Source organism: Muscardinus avellanarius (assembly GCF_963383645.1).
Source record: "Muscardinus avellanarius genome assembly, chromosome: 13".
Taxonomy (NCBI): domain Eukaryota; kingdom Metazoa; phylum Chordata; class Mammalia; order Rodentia; family Gliridae; genus Muscardinus; species Muscardinus avellanarius.
In genome coordinates this window covers 15,753,508-15,769,790 of record NC_137799.1, presented here as the reverse complement: position 1 = coordinate 15,769,790, position 16,283 = coordinate 15,753,508, and positions in this window count along the sequence as shown.

Genomic DNA, 16,283 nt, shown 5'->3' with positions numbered 1-16,283 from the left:
CTCTGGGAACTACGAGGTCCCCAGGAGCAGGGAGCATGTCCTTGCAGGGAGATTCTGATAAGGCTCGGGAAACATTTGCTGACTTGGTTAAAGGGGAAGGCAAGGACAACTTGTGGAACCATTAACTATTAACCTTTAGCAGGGGAAGAGGAAGCAGAGAGAATGGGCCTCAGATTAACGCCAGTTGAGTTTCTGTGCCAGTGCAACAGCCCTGGGAGGATGTCCAGTTGGCAGGTAGATTGGTACACCTAAAGTGTTGGTAGGAGGTCTAGGCTGGAGGCAGGGAAGGGGCCTTCTGCACCTGAATGCAGCCCAGCTGTGAGTGCAGCCAAACCCACCTAGAGAGAGGGCTCCAAGAACCGCAGTATGTCCAAACACCAGAGCAGAGTTTCCAATTGACAGCAACATTTTCATTTTGTATCCCCCCCTCCTGGGTTAATTTCTCTACTTAGTCTTTCTACCCATTTTGAAGGATGATTGCTTTTCTGGGCTAAGAGCCCATTTTTTGTGTGTGTCATTTTAAGGTCTTGCACCATCCCAAACACTTCCCCGGATATGGGCAACATATAAATCTGTGTAGCCAATATATTTATATACACACACCCACCTGCCTTGATATACAGGCAACTTAGAATGGCCATGAACAGGTCAGGCATCTGCGTGGAGGGACGCTGTGGATGCCTGGCCTACCTGGCAGTGATCGTAAAAACACCAATAAGAGGCGGCAGAAGTGTGTTTGACGGAGAGAATGATTCTTGTTTCCTTTTCATTATTCTTAATAAAAGGAGATGGTGCCGAAAAATTGTGTTTCCTGGGTTATTTTCCCCAAGAGATCTTTTATAAAACATGGAATACATAACAGACTGTGTTGCAGGCAAATGTCTCATTAAGGGAATATAGTTAGAAAGAAATAGTAACCAAACTGAACAGTTATTTTCTTTATTTTCTCCCCCTGTAAAATGCAGAAATTGAATATGATATGGATTTAGTAACAGCCCTCAAATAATACTGCGAGAACATGACGCTCGTGCTCTGAGACAGAGGTGTCTTTAAACACTATGTGAGGCAGTGGTATTATGAAGCACCTTACAAGCCCCAGGAAAAGGCTTCTGTTTTCCAAAGAGCCTTCCGACATCTTAGTGAATTGATGGAACCAGGGGCTCTGAGTTTTCTGGTCATTTCCTTTCTCTCTCTGTGTTTTCTTCCAGACGTTCACCAACGCTCTCAGTATGTGAACTAGTGATTGATTTCATGTCTCTACTTAGAACTCACTCTCTGGAGCTTGAAGTCCAGACATCTCCATGTGAACATTCTCTGAACCTTTGAAGACAGCATGCCTCATACCCAGCTCATCAGCTACCCCTGCAGGATTCCCACCCTGGTGGGTGGCATCACTATCCACCCAATTACACAGACCAGAAAAAAAAAATCCCCGTGCACCCCACAGCCAACCCTCACCACATCCTGGAGACAACATTTTTCATTTTACAGGTGGGGAAACAGAGGCCAGAAGAAAAGTAGGAGGCCCCAGGTCCTGCAGCCCTTTGGAAATTAAACTGGAATCTGTCCCAGACTGTCCCAAGCTTAGTTCTACCCAGACCAATCTTCCCATCCACCCACCCCCAGCTGTCTAACATGAAGCATATTTAATAACCACAAACAGGAGGCATTTATCTCTGAAATAACTGTTGTGGTTCAGCCTAGGAAAATCGATGCTTCATTAGCACGGGCTTGGAGGATGAGGCGGGATGTAGAAGGGCGCTGCTTGTGGGCATTTGCAACACTGAGGGGCAGGGTGGGACAAGGAATACCATGGGGGCGACTCCCTGACGTCCCCCGGTTGATCTACGTGAGACGCCTCCAACCTCTTTCCCACCCAAGTTTGATCCAAATGTACTGACTGTGACCATGTTGAAATTTTACCTGGAAAAACCAGTTAGTTTTAATTCCAGTCCCCAGAGAAAATGAAAGGAGGTAATGAGGAGAGAAATATTGATGTCCATGAGAATCAGACATGTTGTCCAAAAGGAAGACTGAGACATGGGGCTATCCATGTCTAGCATCAGACATCACTCATCCGGGGCCCTGGCTGGAGAAGGGAAGCCCACCCCAGGAAGGGGAGGAGCTTATCTGAGGCCACGCAGCCATTAGGGCAAACCCAGATGAAAGCCCAGGTCTCTGGAAGGTTCCTGAGGGCAGAGACCATATGCTGGGAATCTGTGACCCTAGGGCCCAGTGTGGAGTCCAGCCAGGGTCTGGCTTTGGCCAAATGAAGGGAAAATGTTAGCTGAATCCATGCACAAACAACTTTTCAACAAAGCTCTGGGTTTGAGTCTACTTTTTCCACCACTGTGACCAAACTATCTGATGCCAACAATATAGAGGAGGAAGGGATTATCTGGGTTCAAAGGGTCAGAGGCACAGTCCATAATTGGCTGACTCCAAGGCAGACATCATGGCAGCATGGCGTGTGGCAGAGGACAGTAGCCCATCTCCATGGTGACTGGATGCAAAGAGAGACAGGAAGTGACCAGTGACTGATTCAGTCCCCAAGGCCACAACCACAGTGACCTACGTCCTCCAGTCAAGCCCCACCTGCTGACAGTTACCACCCAGAAAATCCATTCAAATTATTAATCTTTCCATGGGATTCTCCATTGATGAGATTAGAGCCGATGATTTCACCTCTGATATTTTTGCACTGCCAATACATGACCCTTTCCAGGGGACACTGTATCCCCAAACTATAATACTCTTAAGACCACAACTCTTCTAAGAATCACTCGTCTCTCAGAATCATCCCCCAGTAATGGTTAATATTAGAAGTCTCAAATATCTTTTGCCTTTTTCTTTCACATTTTAAGCACAAAAGGGTGTGGGGGGGTGGGAATTTCTATTTTATTCTAGATAAAAATAGAATTTTATTCTAGATAAAAATAGAAACTCCCACGGTCATATCAACTAGGGTAATATTGCCCTAGTTGATCTCATCTTGTTAGTGAATACATTTCTTTCAGAGTTAAGAATTGGAAGACCTCTTTTGTCATCCTTTTAGTACAACCACCGTGGAACATTCTGAGCTCTGGTCCTCCCAGCAGCAAGCTTTTTATTTCACATATAAGACCATCGGGCCCTCTGATGAGTTCAGCTCTTCCTAGGTCCTGGGATGAGAGCAGGAGACCCAAGTGACAGGTATCGATTCTCTTGTGACTTGCATTGCATCATGGGAGGGCAGACAATAAGAAAGTTTATTCTGCCACAATGCCTGGAAGAATCCGTGTGAGGACAAAAAGAGTAGAGTAGAATGTGTGGCTGCGGAGTGACAGCAGGGAGCTGGTCTCTTAACTGAGCTGGTCTCTTAACTGAGCTCCACAGAAGCAGAGCCTGTGACTGAGACTTAGAGACACATAATAAACCCTAGGAGGCAGGGAAGGAGGACAGGCTGAATGAAGTATCTAAGTAATCATTTCCTGTATCTTATTCTCCCCACCTCAATAATTATTTTCCTTTTCATGAATTGTGCATCTATCTATTCTGGGCTTGGACATAGGTATAACGTTGCAGACTTAGTATTCCACGCTGCAGCCTGCCATGAAAATATTCTGTGTGCTACGGTCTTCATAATTATCATTTTTAATGGTGCCATAACGCCCCTACATGTTGATGCACCATAATTTACAAAACTGCTCACCGGTTATTGGACATTTAGCTTTTCTATGGTGTTTGCTGTTATGGATAATGCCATAATGAGCATTCATTTTATATGCATCGTCATTGCACATAGCTTTTGGCACCTAATGAATTATATCCCTAGAATAAAATGGGAATTCCCAGAAGTCGGTGTTTGGAGTCAAAGGGAATAAACCTCATTATAACATTTATCTGTAACTGCAGGGTTTTTTTTTTTCCTGAAAGGATTTAATCAACTTGTGCCACACTGATGGAATACACTGGTACCATTTTTACCATGAAGCTACAACATCTTGTATGTTCTAACCTTATTTTCCTTGATTCTTTTGCGGTTTGCAACAGGAATACGTGTTCTATATAGAAATTCAGACAAGAAAAATGAAGAAACTACCCTTCCACCAAAATAATTAGTACAAAAAGTTAAACATATTTCTTTCTAGTCTTTTTTCTATGTATATAAGAACCTATTCTCTCCAAAATTTACATTATATTCTATATTCTGTTCTATTTTATTTGTTTTACTTTCACTTATTGGAAAAAATTTAAAAGCATTCACTTTAAGGAGTACACATTATCCCATCATATCAATACTTCTCTTAAAGATCTCCCAATATTGAATGCTTGTGTCCAATATCCCCATATAACAAACAAAGTTGTCATGAACACCCTACTGTATAAATCTCTATGGTAATCTTTTTTAATTTCCACAGCAAGAAGAACTTGAGGTTAAAAAAAAAAGAATCAAAAGGTATAAATACTTTTTAGAAATCCTTGTATATTAAAAATCAAATATGAGCCGGGCGTGGTGGCGCACGCTTGTAATCCCCGTGCTTGGGAAGCGAAGACAGGAGGATCGCGCAGGTTCGAAGCCAGCCACTTGCTCTGGCTTATGAGACCCTGTTTCCATATAAAAATAGGTCTGGGAGTGTAGCCCAGAGGTAGAAGGGCTTCCAGGAAACCCAGTACCACCAAAAAAAAAAAAAAATCAAAACTGAGAAACACCAGGTGAACTGTCATACCCATCTGTGTCTTGGGAAAGGCAGCTTAGGATCCCCTCGCAGGGCTGCTGATTGGCCAGCTGCTGCTCAATGCCTCCTCCAGCTCCGGGACCTGGGGCAAGGCATTTAACCTCTGTGTCTGTCAAGTGGGACAGCACCTTCTGTCCTCTGTCATTTGAGGCAGCAGAAAATCCCTCTTTCCCCTGGAGGGAATCCAAGTTAAGAAAGAAACAGAGTCCTTCTTCCCACTCTGAGGTCTAAAGGGGCAACACCCCTCTCTGCCCCATCCCCAGTGCACACAGAGGCAGGGGCATGCCCTAAACCCAAACATAAAGGACTTCATATACAGCACCTTCAGGCACAGGGTCAGTTAGAGAACAGGAGTGGGGCTGTCAGCAGAGAGAAGCTGAGGCTGGCGGACAGTGCTGCAGAGAGCGAGGGCTTGTGATGAGACCGGAAGAGTTGGGATGCTGGATCTTAACCTCATTTGCCTTCTTGGTTCCCCAGCCTCCAGAATATATCAAAATATATTCTGATATTTACAGAATATCAACTATGTAAGCTTCCTAATACTCTTCTAATGAATCCCTTTTCCTGCTTAGTTCATCACAGTGGATTTCTCTTTTCTTTTTTTGTTGTATGTTGTATGTGCGTGTCTGTGGTTGTGTGTGTGTGTGTGTGTGTGTGTGTGTGTGTGTGTGTGTGTGTGTGTACACGTGCACATGTTACTGGGTATTGAACCCAGAGGCATTCTACTTTTGGGGGTGTACCCCAGCCCTTTTTATTTATTTATTTTTTGTTTTGAAACAGAGTCTTCAAAGTGTGCTGAAAGTCTTGCTACGTTGCCAAGGGGTCTCCAAGCTGCAATCCTCCTGTCTCAGCCTCCCACATGCTAGGATTACCTGTGTGCACTACCATGGCTACCAGAGTGAGTTTCTATTGGGCCACTAAGAATCAGCTAGTTAAGTGAAATAAGCCAGGCATAGAAAGACAGGATCTCATCTGTGAATGATTCTAAAAAAGTGGGAGCCACAGAAGCAGAAAATAGGGTGTGGCTTCAGGGGCTGGGATGGGGAGGAGGTTAGGAAGGCATTGGTTAAAGGAAAAAACATTTCAATTAGACGGGAGAACGAAGTTCAAGAGATGGTGACTATTGTTGATAACAATGTATTATATTCAGGACAATCACCAGGAGAGTGGTTTTTGGATGCTCTTGATGCAAAATAAATAGGTATATGAGATAATGCACCTGTTAATACATTTGATTTAGTCATTTCACACTGTACGAATCCTAAAACACTGGTTGGACACAAAAACTACATACCATTTTATTTATTGAGTTAATTAATTAAAATAACTAACTAGACACCGGCGCACAGAGCCGCGTGGCCCTGGGATGTTGCAGTGGCTGTTCTGATGTGTCCCTCCACTGCAGGTGCTAAGTAAACTGACAGCATGGAACAGCCCCACCTCTCACCCACTGGCTGTCCTAGAGCCAGTTACTCAACCTCTCTGTGCCCTGTGTCCTCCTGTGGATACCAGCAAAACACTAAAAATAATCTCTGCCTTTTTGTTGCTGCAAGTAGAATATGAGCAACAGACATGTAAATACTGAGAGCAACTGCCTCGGCTGTGTGTGCCCTGGTCGCTATAACCGAGCACCACGCCGTCCTCCCTGCAGCACCCGCACGGTCTCCATTTCATCCCATCCCAGTTACATTCCCAAGGAGATGTGAAATCTTTACTTTATCACTTTGGAAGGCAGGATCAGAAGGTTGACTCTGGTAGACCCCACAAGCAAAGGCGCAGGGCTCGAAGCCAGAACTGTGATGGTGAAGGTCAGACACATTTACTTGGAAGGGGGTGAGGGACCTCAACAACTATTCGTGGACTGATAGTGGTAATGAATGAATGAATGAATGAATGAATGATCCAGTGACGTTCATTGAACCCAGACTCCACCAGGACAGGATCTGATAGCCACTGACCGCCCATGACAAGCCATTTAATCCCTATAACTCTGTGATGTGATAGGATGCCAATTAGACAAGGCGGAACTCAAGTCTGGAGCTCAGGACCTGCTCAAAGCCCAGAGCTGGGAGCAGCTGGCCCTGCCTGCCCAGCCTCCCTCCCACCCCATTTAGATTTTAAAAGGGACATCTGCTTTGAGTTTGCCAGTGCACCTCCCCCTTCCCATTATCTCCCGACTAAAGTGTGCAAAAAGGTGAATTTCACTACCAAATTGGCATTTAGAAGCTGGAGATTAAATAAACAAACGTGTGGCCATCTTACTGCGCAGGACTGCGTGCCGCCAGCCCGGGCCCCCGCCAGCCTGGAGATCACGGGTGTTGTCTGCCCGGCAGCCAACAAAGGCTGTGCTCGGTGTCCTGTTTATACAATGAATCTATAATGTAATTTCACAAGGTTCTGAAATGCACCAAGAAACTTGGAGGACTCCGAGCCCAACCTAATCCATATGAAACAGGCTGGAAGCTGCTGGTAAACACAGACAGCAGGCTGTAGCCCCTCCCCCTCCGCTGTTAAAAGGATTATCATGGACCAAGGGGCCCAGGTAGGATCCCTGGAAGCAGACTGGAACAGGGTTTGCCGGCAGCTCCAAACAGGCCTCTCCTACGGGAACGGGGTGGTTATAGCCCGCCCCGGGGAATGGTGGCAGTGAATGACCATGGCAATTAAATAGAAAAGATGCATTCTGCTCCCCAAAGTTTTTGATAAGAGCCATCTAGTTCTAAACACTGAAAGAAGGACTCTTCCTCTGCCCAAATTCGGTTTTATGTTATGTTTCTGTCTCTTGTGAGTGTGCTTTTCATGTGTGACTGAGATACGAGGACTGGGCTGGAGCTTAACTTTGCCCGGGGCAGCTTCAGGGCGCAGTGGGCGGATGAGGGCTGTCCGAAGTGGCAAACTTATTTGGGTTTTAAGAGCTTTTAGGAACCAGAGAAATCTCCATGGTCCGTAGAAAACACTACGCCAACAAACAACCTCGGCTGGTACTTGCTGGGACTTCGCTCTCCTCCAGCATCTCTTCAGAGCACTTGCAATCCTGGCTGCGTTCAGTCCTCTTCCTCTGGGAGGTCACTGCTGCTCTGCTTGATGGCAGGGGAAACCGAGGATCGAAGAGGGACGGCAACTTGGCAACATTCAGGTGACAGAAAATGGTAAAGGCAGGATTTGGATTCACATCTGACCCCAAATCTCGGCCTGACCTCCCTGAGCCAGTAGCCTCTGTCATCTGGGCGAGGAGGCTGATCAGAACCCAGAGAGCTGCAGACTTTGGGAGAGAGGGGTTCCTGGGCCTGGCGTGCCCTGCGTCGTGGGGCGTATTGCCCCATTTGGAGGGGGTACAGAAGAGATGTCCAGAGGGGCAGCGGGCCTGGCATGGGCTGTGCAGGTCATCAAGTCAGAGCTGGGGTCCTAGCCTGGCCTCCCCGATCCAGAGCCTGTGCCCTCTTTGCTGAATCTCAACACAAGTCTTAAAACTCCAAGCCCCCGCTCCAGGCCCAAGAGTTCCCACCAGCAGCTCCACATCCCCATGGGCTGTAGAAATTCAGTGCCCTCTCGCAGCTCAGGTTTGAGTCTGTGTTCTGCCCTTTATTAGCTGTGTGACCCTAGGCAGATTACTTGGCCTCTCTGAGCGTCTCTTTTCTCAACTCTAAAATGAGACGTAATAGTTAATCGATACTATCAGACGGTGGAGACCGAGGATGAGATGAGGCGAGACGGGGTGCCCTCCTGAGAGTGGCTGACCGTCCCATCACAGCAATTCTTCTTTTCACTGCAAGAAGGCACCAGTAGAACAGAAAGCTGCTTCGCTGAGCAGGAGGCAGGAGAGGCTCTGGACTGACCACCTTCCTCGCCTTGGGTACTCAGACTTTGTCACCGTGCTTCTGTGGCTCTGCTGATGTGCCTTCTCCAGGGAGCTAACCCAGGCAGCTGGTTAGCAAGGGCGGGTGAGCTCGAGGGTGGGGTTCCTCAGACCTGGGGCGTCCTATGGGGCGATGCAGGGAAGCCAGGGGCCCAGAGTGGGTCCCTTCCTGCAGCCCCCACTCTGCCATACCTCCTCACCGCTCTCTCCCATCCCACCCTCCAGAGGAGCTGCAGATGTGACCCTGTGCTTCCAGGAAGGAAAGAAACACAAGTCACGGAAAAGAACACACAGGCGTGCGAGTGTTTTTGGCCTCTGTGTGGGGGGAGGGGGTACTAGGGATTGACCCAGGGGCGTTCCACTTCTCAGCTATATATATCCCAGCCCTATTTTATTTTTTATTTTGATACTACATTGCTGGAAACCATACTAAATTGCTGAGGCTGGCTTTGAACCTGAGATCCTCCTTCCCTGATGTTTTCTAGACCGCTTTACCTTCCCTCATTTTCCTTCTAATGTTTATATATTAGTTCCTAGAACTAGTAAGTATTTTTGAAGTACAATTTACATAAAGTAAAATCTATGGTATATGTTCTATTAGTTTTGACAAATAGAGTCAGGGAACCACTAGTACAATCAAGAAGAAATTCCATGAACTCAAAAGTTTCTTTGTGGTCAACTCCCTCCCTCAACCCCAGCCCCTGACCACCACTAACCTGTCTTCTGTTCCTGTGGTTTTCCTGGAGGGGGGGTTGTCCCATAAATGGGCTCATGTGGTCCATTCTTCCACACAGCATAATGTGTTATATGTTGCAGCAATTTATTTCTTTTTATCACTGCATAGTAAGTACCTCATTTCATGGACATATCATGGTTGGTCCATGAATACCTAGGAATAAATTGCAGGGTCACATGGTAAAAGTACCCAACCTTAATTTTTTATTTTGTATTTTGTAACAGGGTCTCATTAAGTGGCTAAGAGCCTCTCTAAATGGCTGAGGCTGGCCTTGAACCTATGATCCTCCTGTCTCAGCCTCCCAAGTACTGGGTTTACAGGCCTGTGCCACCATGCCTGGCTTCAAATGGGCATATCTTATGGACCACTTTATCTCAAGCAACTAGCCCAAAAGCTAACCTAGAGGATGTGGTATGCTGTGTTTGTTGAGTAAATGAACAGTCAGTCCTACCCCAGCCCTGGTGCCAATAACTCCTTGGCACAGGTTTTCACCTGGGTCTTCCACCCACCCGGGCCTGAGTTTGGAAAAGCTCCGCTCCCTCCGCACCTGGCACAGGGCCAGCCCATCCAGGGAGTTTGGTGTTTATCGAATGAATGGCTGAGTAGACCAGCGAACCAGTGACTTCCTTCTGTGGACTGAGGGCCTGAGCGGTGCGTCCATCAAAGGTCCCTATCATCCCTCTTCCAATCCAGTGCTTGCCAGGGCTTTCTCCATTCAGCCACCCTCTCTGTCCTTGAGGCCTGAGGAGGTAGCCTGGGATAATGAGAATATTACAGAGTATTATGGGTAAGGGCCAGGGTCCCCTGCCCTCTCATCCTCGTCTGCACCGCTCAACAACTCTGTGGTCCTTAAGTATGTTATTCAACCCCCTTGTGCCTCAGTTTACCTGCTTTTAAGATGGAAATAATATTTAGCTCACATGGTTTTTTGAGGCCTAAGGGGGATAAGGTAAAGAGAATAAGAGTCACCATTTGAGAAGCGCTTGATCAACACTCCTAGGGCTGCCACTGGTTTCCCTATTACAGGACTGCAGACAGTGCTGAGAACTCAAAAGCTAAATAAATACTCATCGCTTGGCTTTTAATTTCAAGGAATCAGAGATTTCCCCATCCAAGAACCCTCTTGATGAATCCTACTATGATCCATGGACCCCTTAAACTAGGTATCGTCTCCTTAGTTGATTTTTCTTTCTGTGGTACTGGGGCTTGAACCCAAGGACATTTTAAGCTCTACGCCTAACCCCATTTTTTTTTTAAACAGGTCTCACTAGGTTGCTAAGAGTCTCTTAAGTTGCTAAGACTGATCTCGAACCTGTGATCCTCCTGTCTCAGCCTCCCAAGTATTTGGATTACAGCTGTGCTCCACCACCCTCAGCTCTTCCCTCAATTTATAGGCAAAGAACCAGAGACCCAGGGAGGGGCTGGAACTCCACCAGTGGCCCCACTCAGGTTGAGATTACAGCCAGAGTGACTCTCAGTGATGTACTATTTTTCACCAATTGTGAAATCTCTCTTTGCACAAACATTTTGGAGTGCCTTAGCCCTCTGCTAGGGATGAAATGGTGCAAAGAGTTAAGCTGAACCAGGGCATGTTTCCTGCCTGCCCTTGAGTGCACACCCTCCCCCTGAGTGGTAAAAGTTTCATTTCTTCCAATAGCCCCAGGGAAACAGCCATGCTCCCACCCCGTGGCTGGCCTGCCAGGGAGTCTTGGACCACCACAGACCTATGAGCCTCTTCTTTTTTTTTCCTATATCAAATGGAACGCTATTCCCTGCTTCACCAGATTGTTGTAAAAATTAAACAATGAAATGTTTCCAAAGTGGCTCCCTGTCCATAGTCCCCGTTACTACCACCAGCTTGAAAACGTTAAAGGAGCAAATATTGTCCCTGCGGAGAAGGAAGAGGAATCCACGGAACCCAGCAAACACCGGTTTGCCAAGTCCTGCAGGTACCTGTTTTAATGAATAAATGAGCTTGCCTGGGTAATGAGTGTAGTGATTGTTTTATGTAAATAACGCTCCCGTGGAGCTTGTAAACAATTTCTTGTCTCAAGAAAACATTGCCCTTGAGAGCTTGTTTACAACACCGATTTGCTTCTCCAACTTTCTCTTCCGTGGCCTGCACAGAGGAGCACTTGGCCCAGGATCGAGGGAATCATGACAAATCTGTAATCGCTGCCTCTAGTCTCAGCGGTGGCAGATGGGATCCCAAGAGCTTTTGAAGTGGAGGGCCTGTGACCTAGGAGATAAGTTTCTTTTGTCTTCTACCTTGCTCAGGATCTCAGCCGGGAGGGTCAGATGATATTTGAGGGAGTCAACGGTTAGGCATGAGTAGAAGTGATGTTTTGAGGCTGGGTAAAGGAAGAAACAAAAGATAATAGTTGAAAGATATTAGTTAAAGGATGTCATTATCAACCAGAATTGGCTGTGTCTTTGGTCACTTTGGAATCAGGAGAAAGCAGGGATAGGTGATAGTCAGCTAAGCAGCTGCTCAAGATAGCAGTGTGAAAGAGGGCACCCAAGCCAGGTATGGTGCCATAAGCCTATAATGCCAGTACTTGGGAAGCTGAGACAGGAGGAGCATAGGTTTGAAATCAGCCTCATCAGCCAAAATGAATCTTTTGTTCTTAACTAATGAGGTCTATAGTCTTATGAATTGAAAAAAAAACAATATCCCCTTGTCCTCCCCAATTAAATATTAAATAAAGATGTAAATGCTATATGGTAGATGGGATGTTAAATCATTAGCCTGCTGAGTAAGCCCACCTATCTCTGGCTGGCCTTAACCAACTGGACTTTGGGAGTCAACTCTGATTGCCAAGGCTCATGCGAGTGGCCATTCCACCCAGGCACAGGCAATGCCATGTTTTGGCACCTGCAGCTTGCTGTCTCCCATCTGCCTGGGATGCCCCTTCTCCAGTCCACCCCTCCATCCCCTTCACCTTGCCCCCTCAGCCACCCAAGGAGGTCCCTTCTCTAGTAGGCTTTTCCTTTCCCCAGGCAGTGTCAATCATGTAGATGGGATTCTATGTCACATTTTTAACACTAAAATTAACATTATTGCCACACAGGTGTGCCTCCCTCAGGAAACAGTGAGGTTTTTGAGGCTCAGACCTGGCCTTATTTACGTGTGTAGACCCAACACCTGGCACAGTGAGGGCACTAAGAAGGAAGTCAATAAATGCACCTGTACAAACAGGAAAAGTCACATGACCATGTGTCTCCTGCAGTGGCCCAAGGAAGGACCTTCCTTTCACATCAAGAGCTCCTCCCTGGAACTCCCTTCACGAGAGGAGTGAAGGTTAGTGTCCAAGAGGCAGGAGTTGGAGAACTGTGAATGTGGCTGGCCCAGAGGCAGACACTATGATCTAACCTGGCGCTTGTTAACCTATAAGTATACTGAGAATAATAAGAAACAGGGTGCTCACTGTCAGAGAATGGACTTAAAAATGTAGAAAGGGATAAGGGTACAGTGAGCACTGTGGTGTCAAAGCAGAACTGAAAGTATTGAAATAAATGCATAATTTAGATAAATGATGGATAGATAGATAGATGATGTACATTTAGATAGATATACATTTTCTAGCTCTGACCATTAAGAGGCTATAGAAACAATGACATTACGGCAGAAATGAGCACACTAAATACCCACATCTTGGTTTCTAAATACCATCCTATACTCACAGAAGCCAAGGACCTTTGGAGAAATAGGTGATTCTAGGACTGGGGCAGGAGAGTTAAGCGCAAGATGAACCTGGAATGTTTTGTGTCAAAAAGTAAAGACCTGCTCCAAAGCACATAGGAGCCAGATGAAAGGGGCTCTCACCAGGAAAATCTAGAATAACTTGGGAAACAAAGTAAATAATGACAGTAATGGATTCTAACCCACCAAATAAGATGGGGATCCATGAATAATTTTGAACTGATACTAATTAATTTGCAAATGAGAAGGAAGGAAAAATTATTCCTTACAGCAGAATGCCAACAAGCAGATGCAGAAGAAATGATGCAAATAGAAAATTGCCTTTTGGCAACCACCACTGTTGTTGATTTGGCAACCACCATTGTAGAGGTTGATTTAGGCAGCAATTATTCATAGGCGCTAAGGCTAGGGGCAAAGGTATTTTTATAAATAATAGGACATTGACATAATCTTATAAGATCTCATCACATAATGTCAATTACAAAGGAAAAAAATGCATCTTTTGTTGAAGAAATCTGGAAGACACCAACTTATCCTCATAAGAACCAACAAGTGAGGTAGAACCTGCTCTGGCTTTTCAAACTCCAGCTATGGCCACCGATAACAAGGAGATCTTTGTCACAGCATCTTTGTGTGCCTTTGTTTTCTTTTCTCTACAATGAGAATATTCATGGCACCTACCCTCTGAGGATGATGTTGCAAATGAATGCATTAACCCACATAAGACATCTGAGAACCTGGCATGGCTTATGGTATGCTCTCAATTGGTAGTAGCTCTTCTAAACATTACAAATGAGGAAATTCAGCTCAAAGATGAAACAGCATTCACACCCATGACCATCAAGTCCCAAATCCACACTCTCCATCATCTCTCAGAATCCGTAAGTCTCTGATGCTGAGCACCAGGCAGCACTTAAAATGCTGTTTTCCCCATTCATATTTCCTTTGAAAGTGGCAAAATGCCATAGAGGTGGACAGGAGGTCCCTTTTACAGGTGAGGGAGAGGACTTTGATTCACCCAACAACCGCACTAATAACCATCACAATGTGGATTTGAGCCCAGGCATTTAGATTCCAAAGTCATGATTGCTTTCTGTGCCTGGTCTTGACTGGGGATTCCAGCTTCTTTGCCATAGGTCAGTGAAATGGCCTGGGAATAGCATCTGACTCAGAGAAAGCAACTACAGCTAGGAAGGCTCTTTGGGACAAGAAATGTACAACAAAAGCACTGGCACACGTCCCTCCCCCTCGCATAGCACCATTGGAGCAGGATAGGCAAGGAAAGGTTCTGACAGGAATCCCCAGACTTGAGAATGAGGCTTCCAGGCCAGGGCTGATATCAGCTCCTGACTTCAAGGTCAAGTCAAGGAGGATGGCAGGCCCATTCCAGCAGGCAAGAGGAAGGATCCTAGCTTTTGTTTTTAAGTTTTTCATTTGTCATTACCTCAGCATGTCTTCTGGGGGAGAGGGGACTTAGCACAGGGGAAATTGGCATTAAATGAGAGACCATTCTCTGGACCCAATGGAAAACCAGATGGCTCTGAGATCCTCTTTGTGGGCACCAAGCAGTGGCCATGGTCAACTCAGCACTTTATGCAAAGAATGGATTAAATGAGGTCTTCATCAACACGGGGGAATAAATCTGAAATTTACAGCCACACTATGAGAAAATGGATGTAGCTAAAGCCACCTGGGTCAAGAGGCCAATGGGCACCACCCCTCCCCACTGCAGCCTGCCAGGACCATGTACAGGGATTGAATATCTCTCTCTCTCTCTCTCTCTCTCTCTCTCTCTCTCTCTCTCTCTCCCTCCCTCCCTCCCTCCCTCCCTCCCTCCCTCCTTCCCTCTCCTCCTCCTCCTCCTCCTCCTTCTTTCTTCTTCTTCTTCTTCTTCTTCTTCTTCTTCTTCTTCTTCTTCCTCTCTCTCTCTCGCTCTCTCTCGCTCTCTCTCGCTCTCTCTCGCTCTCTCTCGCTCTCTCTCGCTCTCTCTCGCTCTCTCTCGCTCTCTCTCTCTCTCTCTCTCGCTCTCTCTCGCTCTCTCTTCCTCCCACTCCCTGGGAAAACGAACTCTCATCTGTCTGCAGTTAGCAGAAGCCTGGAGTAACTGGATTCACTGCTGGAACAAAAGATATATGTGACGTTAACAGTTCATTGAGCTGTGAGATGAACAAGACGGGTGTTGAAAAGGAAGCCTGAGCTGAGAGTACATTTCCAGTGTTAATAAAGCTTCGCTTTTGTTGCATGTTTCCAAACACTGACTCCAGGATGGGTGCCATCCGTTTCCTCCTAGAATTAGACAGGCCTGCAGATTTAAGGCATCGGAGGGCATCATTGGGTCCTATTAATGGACAGGACAAGGTGCTGCGTCAGGAACTCGCCTCCATCTTTAGCTCTGGCTGCAAGGATTTTGCTGGCGTGGCAAAGCGTGTCGCCTCCTGTTCGCCCAGAATGTGCACACAGAAGTAGCGCACTGAGGGACTGCCAGCTTCCAAAACTCAGACCTACAGAGGTGTTCCTGATGGTACTTATCACGGCAATGGGATCTGCAGTATAAACATGAAAGAAAGCAGTCTGTGTGTCCAACAATTGGTGAGTGGTTAATTAAATGTAGGAGGAGACGCACATGATCAAGTTCTCTGCGTCCCTTCAAAAACATGGTGTGGAAGTATACTTGTTGACATGGAAAGATGTTCTTTTGTGACTGTGTGTGGTACTAGGAATGGAACCCAGAGAAATTCTACCTCTGAGCCACAGCCCCAATCTTATTTTACTTTTTATTTTGAAACAGGGTCTCACTAAGTTGCCGAGGACCTAGCTAAGTTGCTGAGGCTGGCCACGACCCTGCCATACTCCTGTCTCCGCCTCCTCCCAAGTACTGGGATTGCAAGCATGTACCACCATGAGTGGCTAGAAAGATGTTCTTGATTTATTGCAAAATATTTTTTAAAGCGAAGCAGGTGACATAAGTATAACATGATCCCATTTATATGTTAAGTGAAATAAGAAAGAAGCTGTGGAATCGCTTCCAGAAAGGATGAGTCCTGCTAAATTAAAAACTGTGATGACCTTGACAATTCTAAATAAAGGAGAACAAGCCACGACTACAGGTGCTGAGGAAGGATGGGAGCTCACACAATAGAGAAGGAAGTGGCACTTTTGAGGAACATTCCAAGAGGAGAAAACGAGGAGATAGAGAGATGAAATCAGGGGAAAGCAAAGAAGACTGTAATGTGTTCAACAATATCTTCAAAGAAATTTCTATTGAAGTCT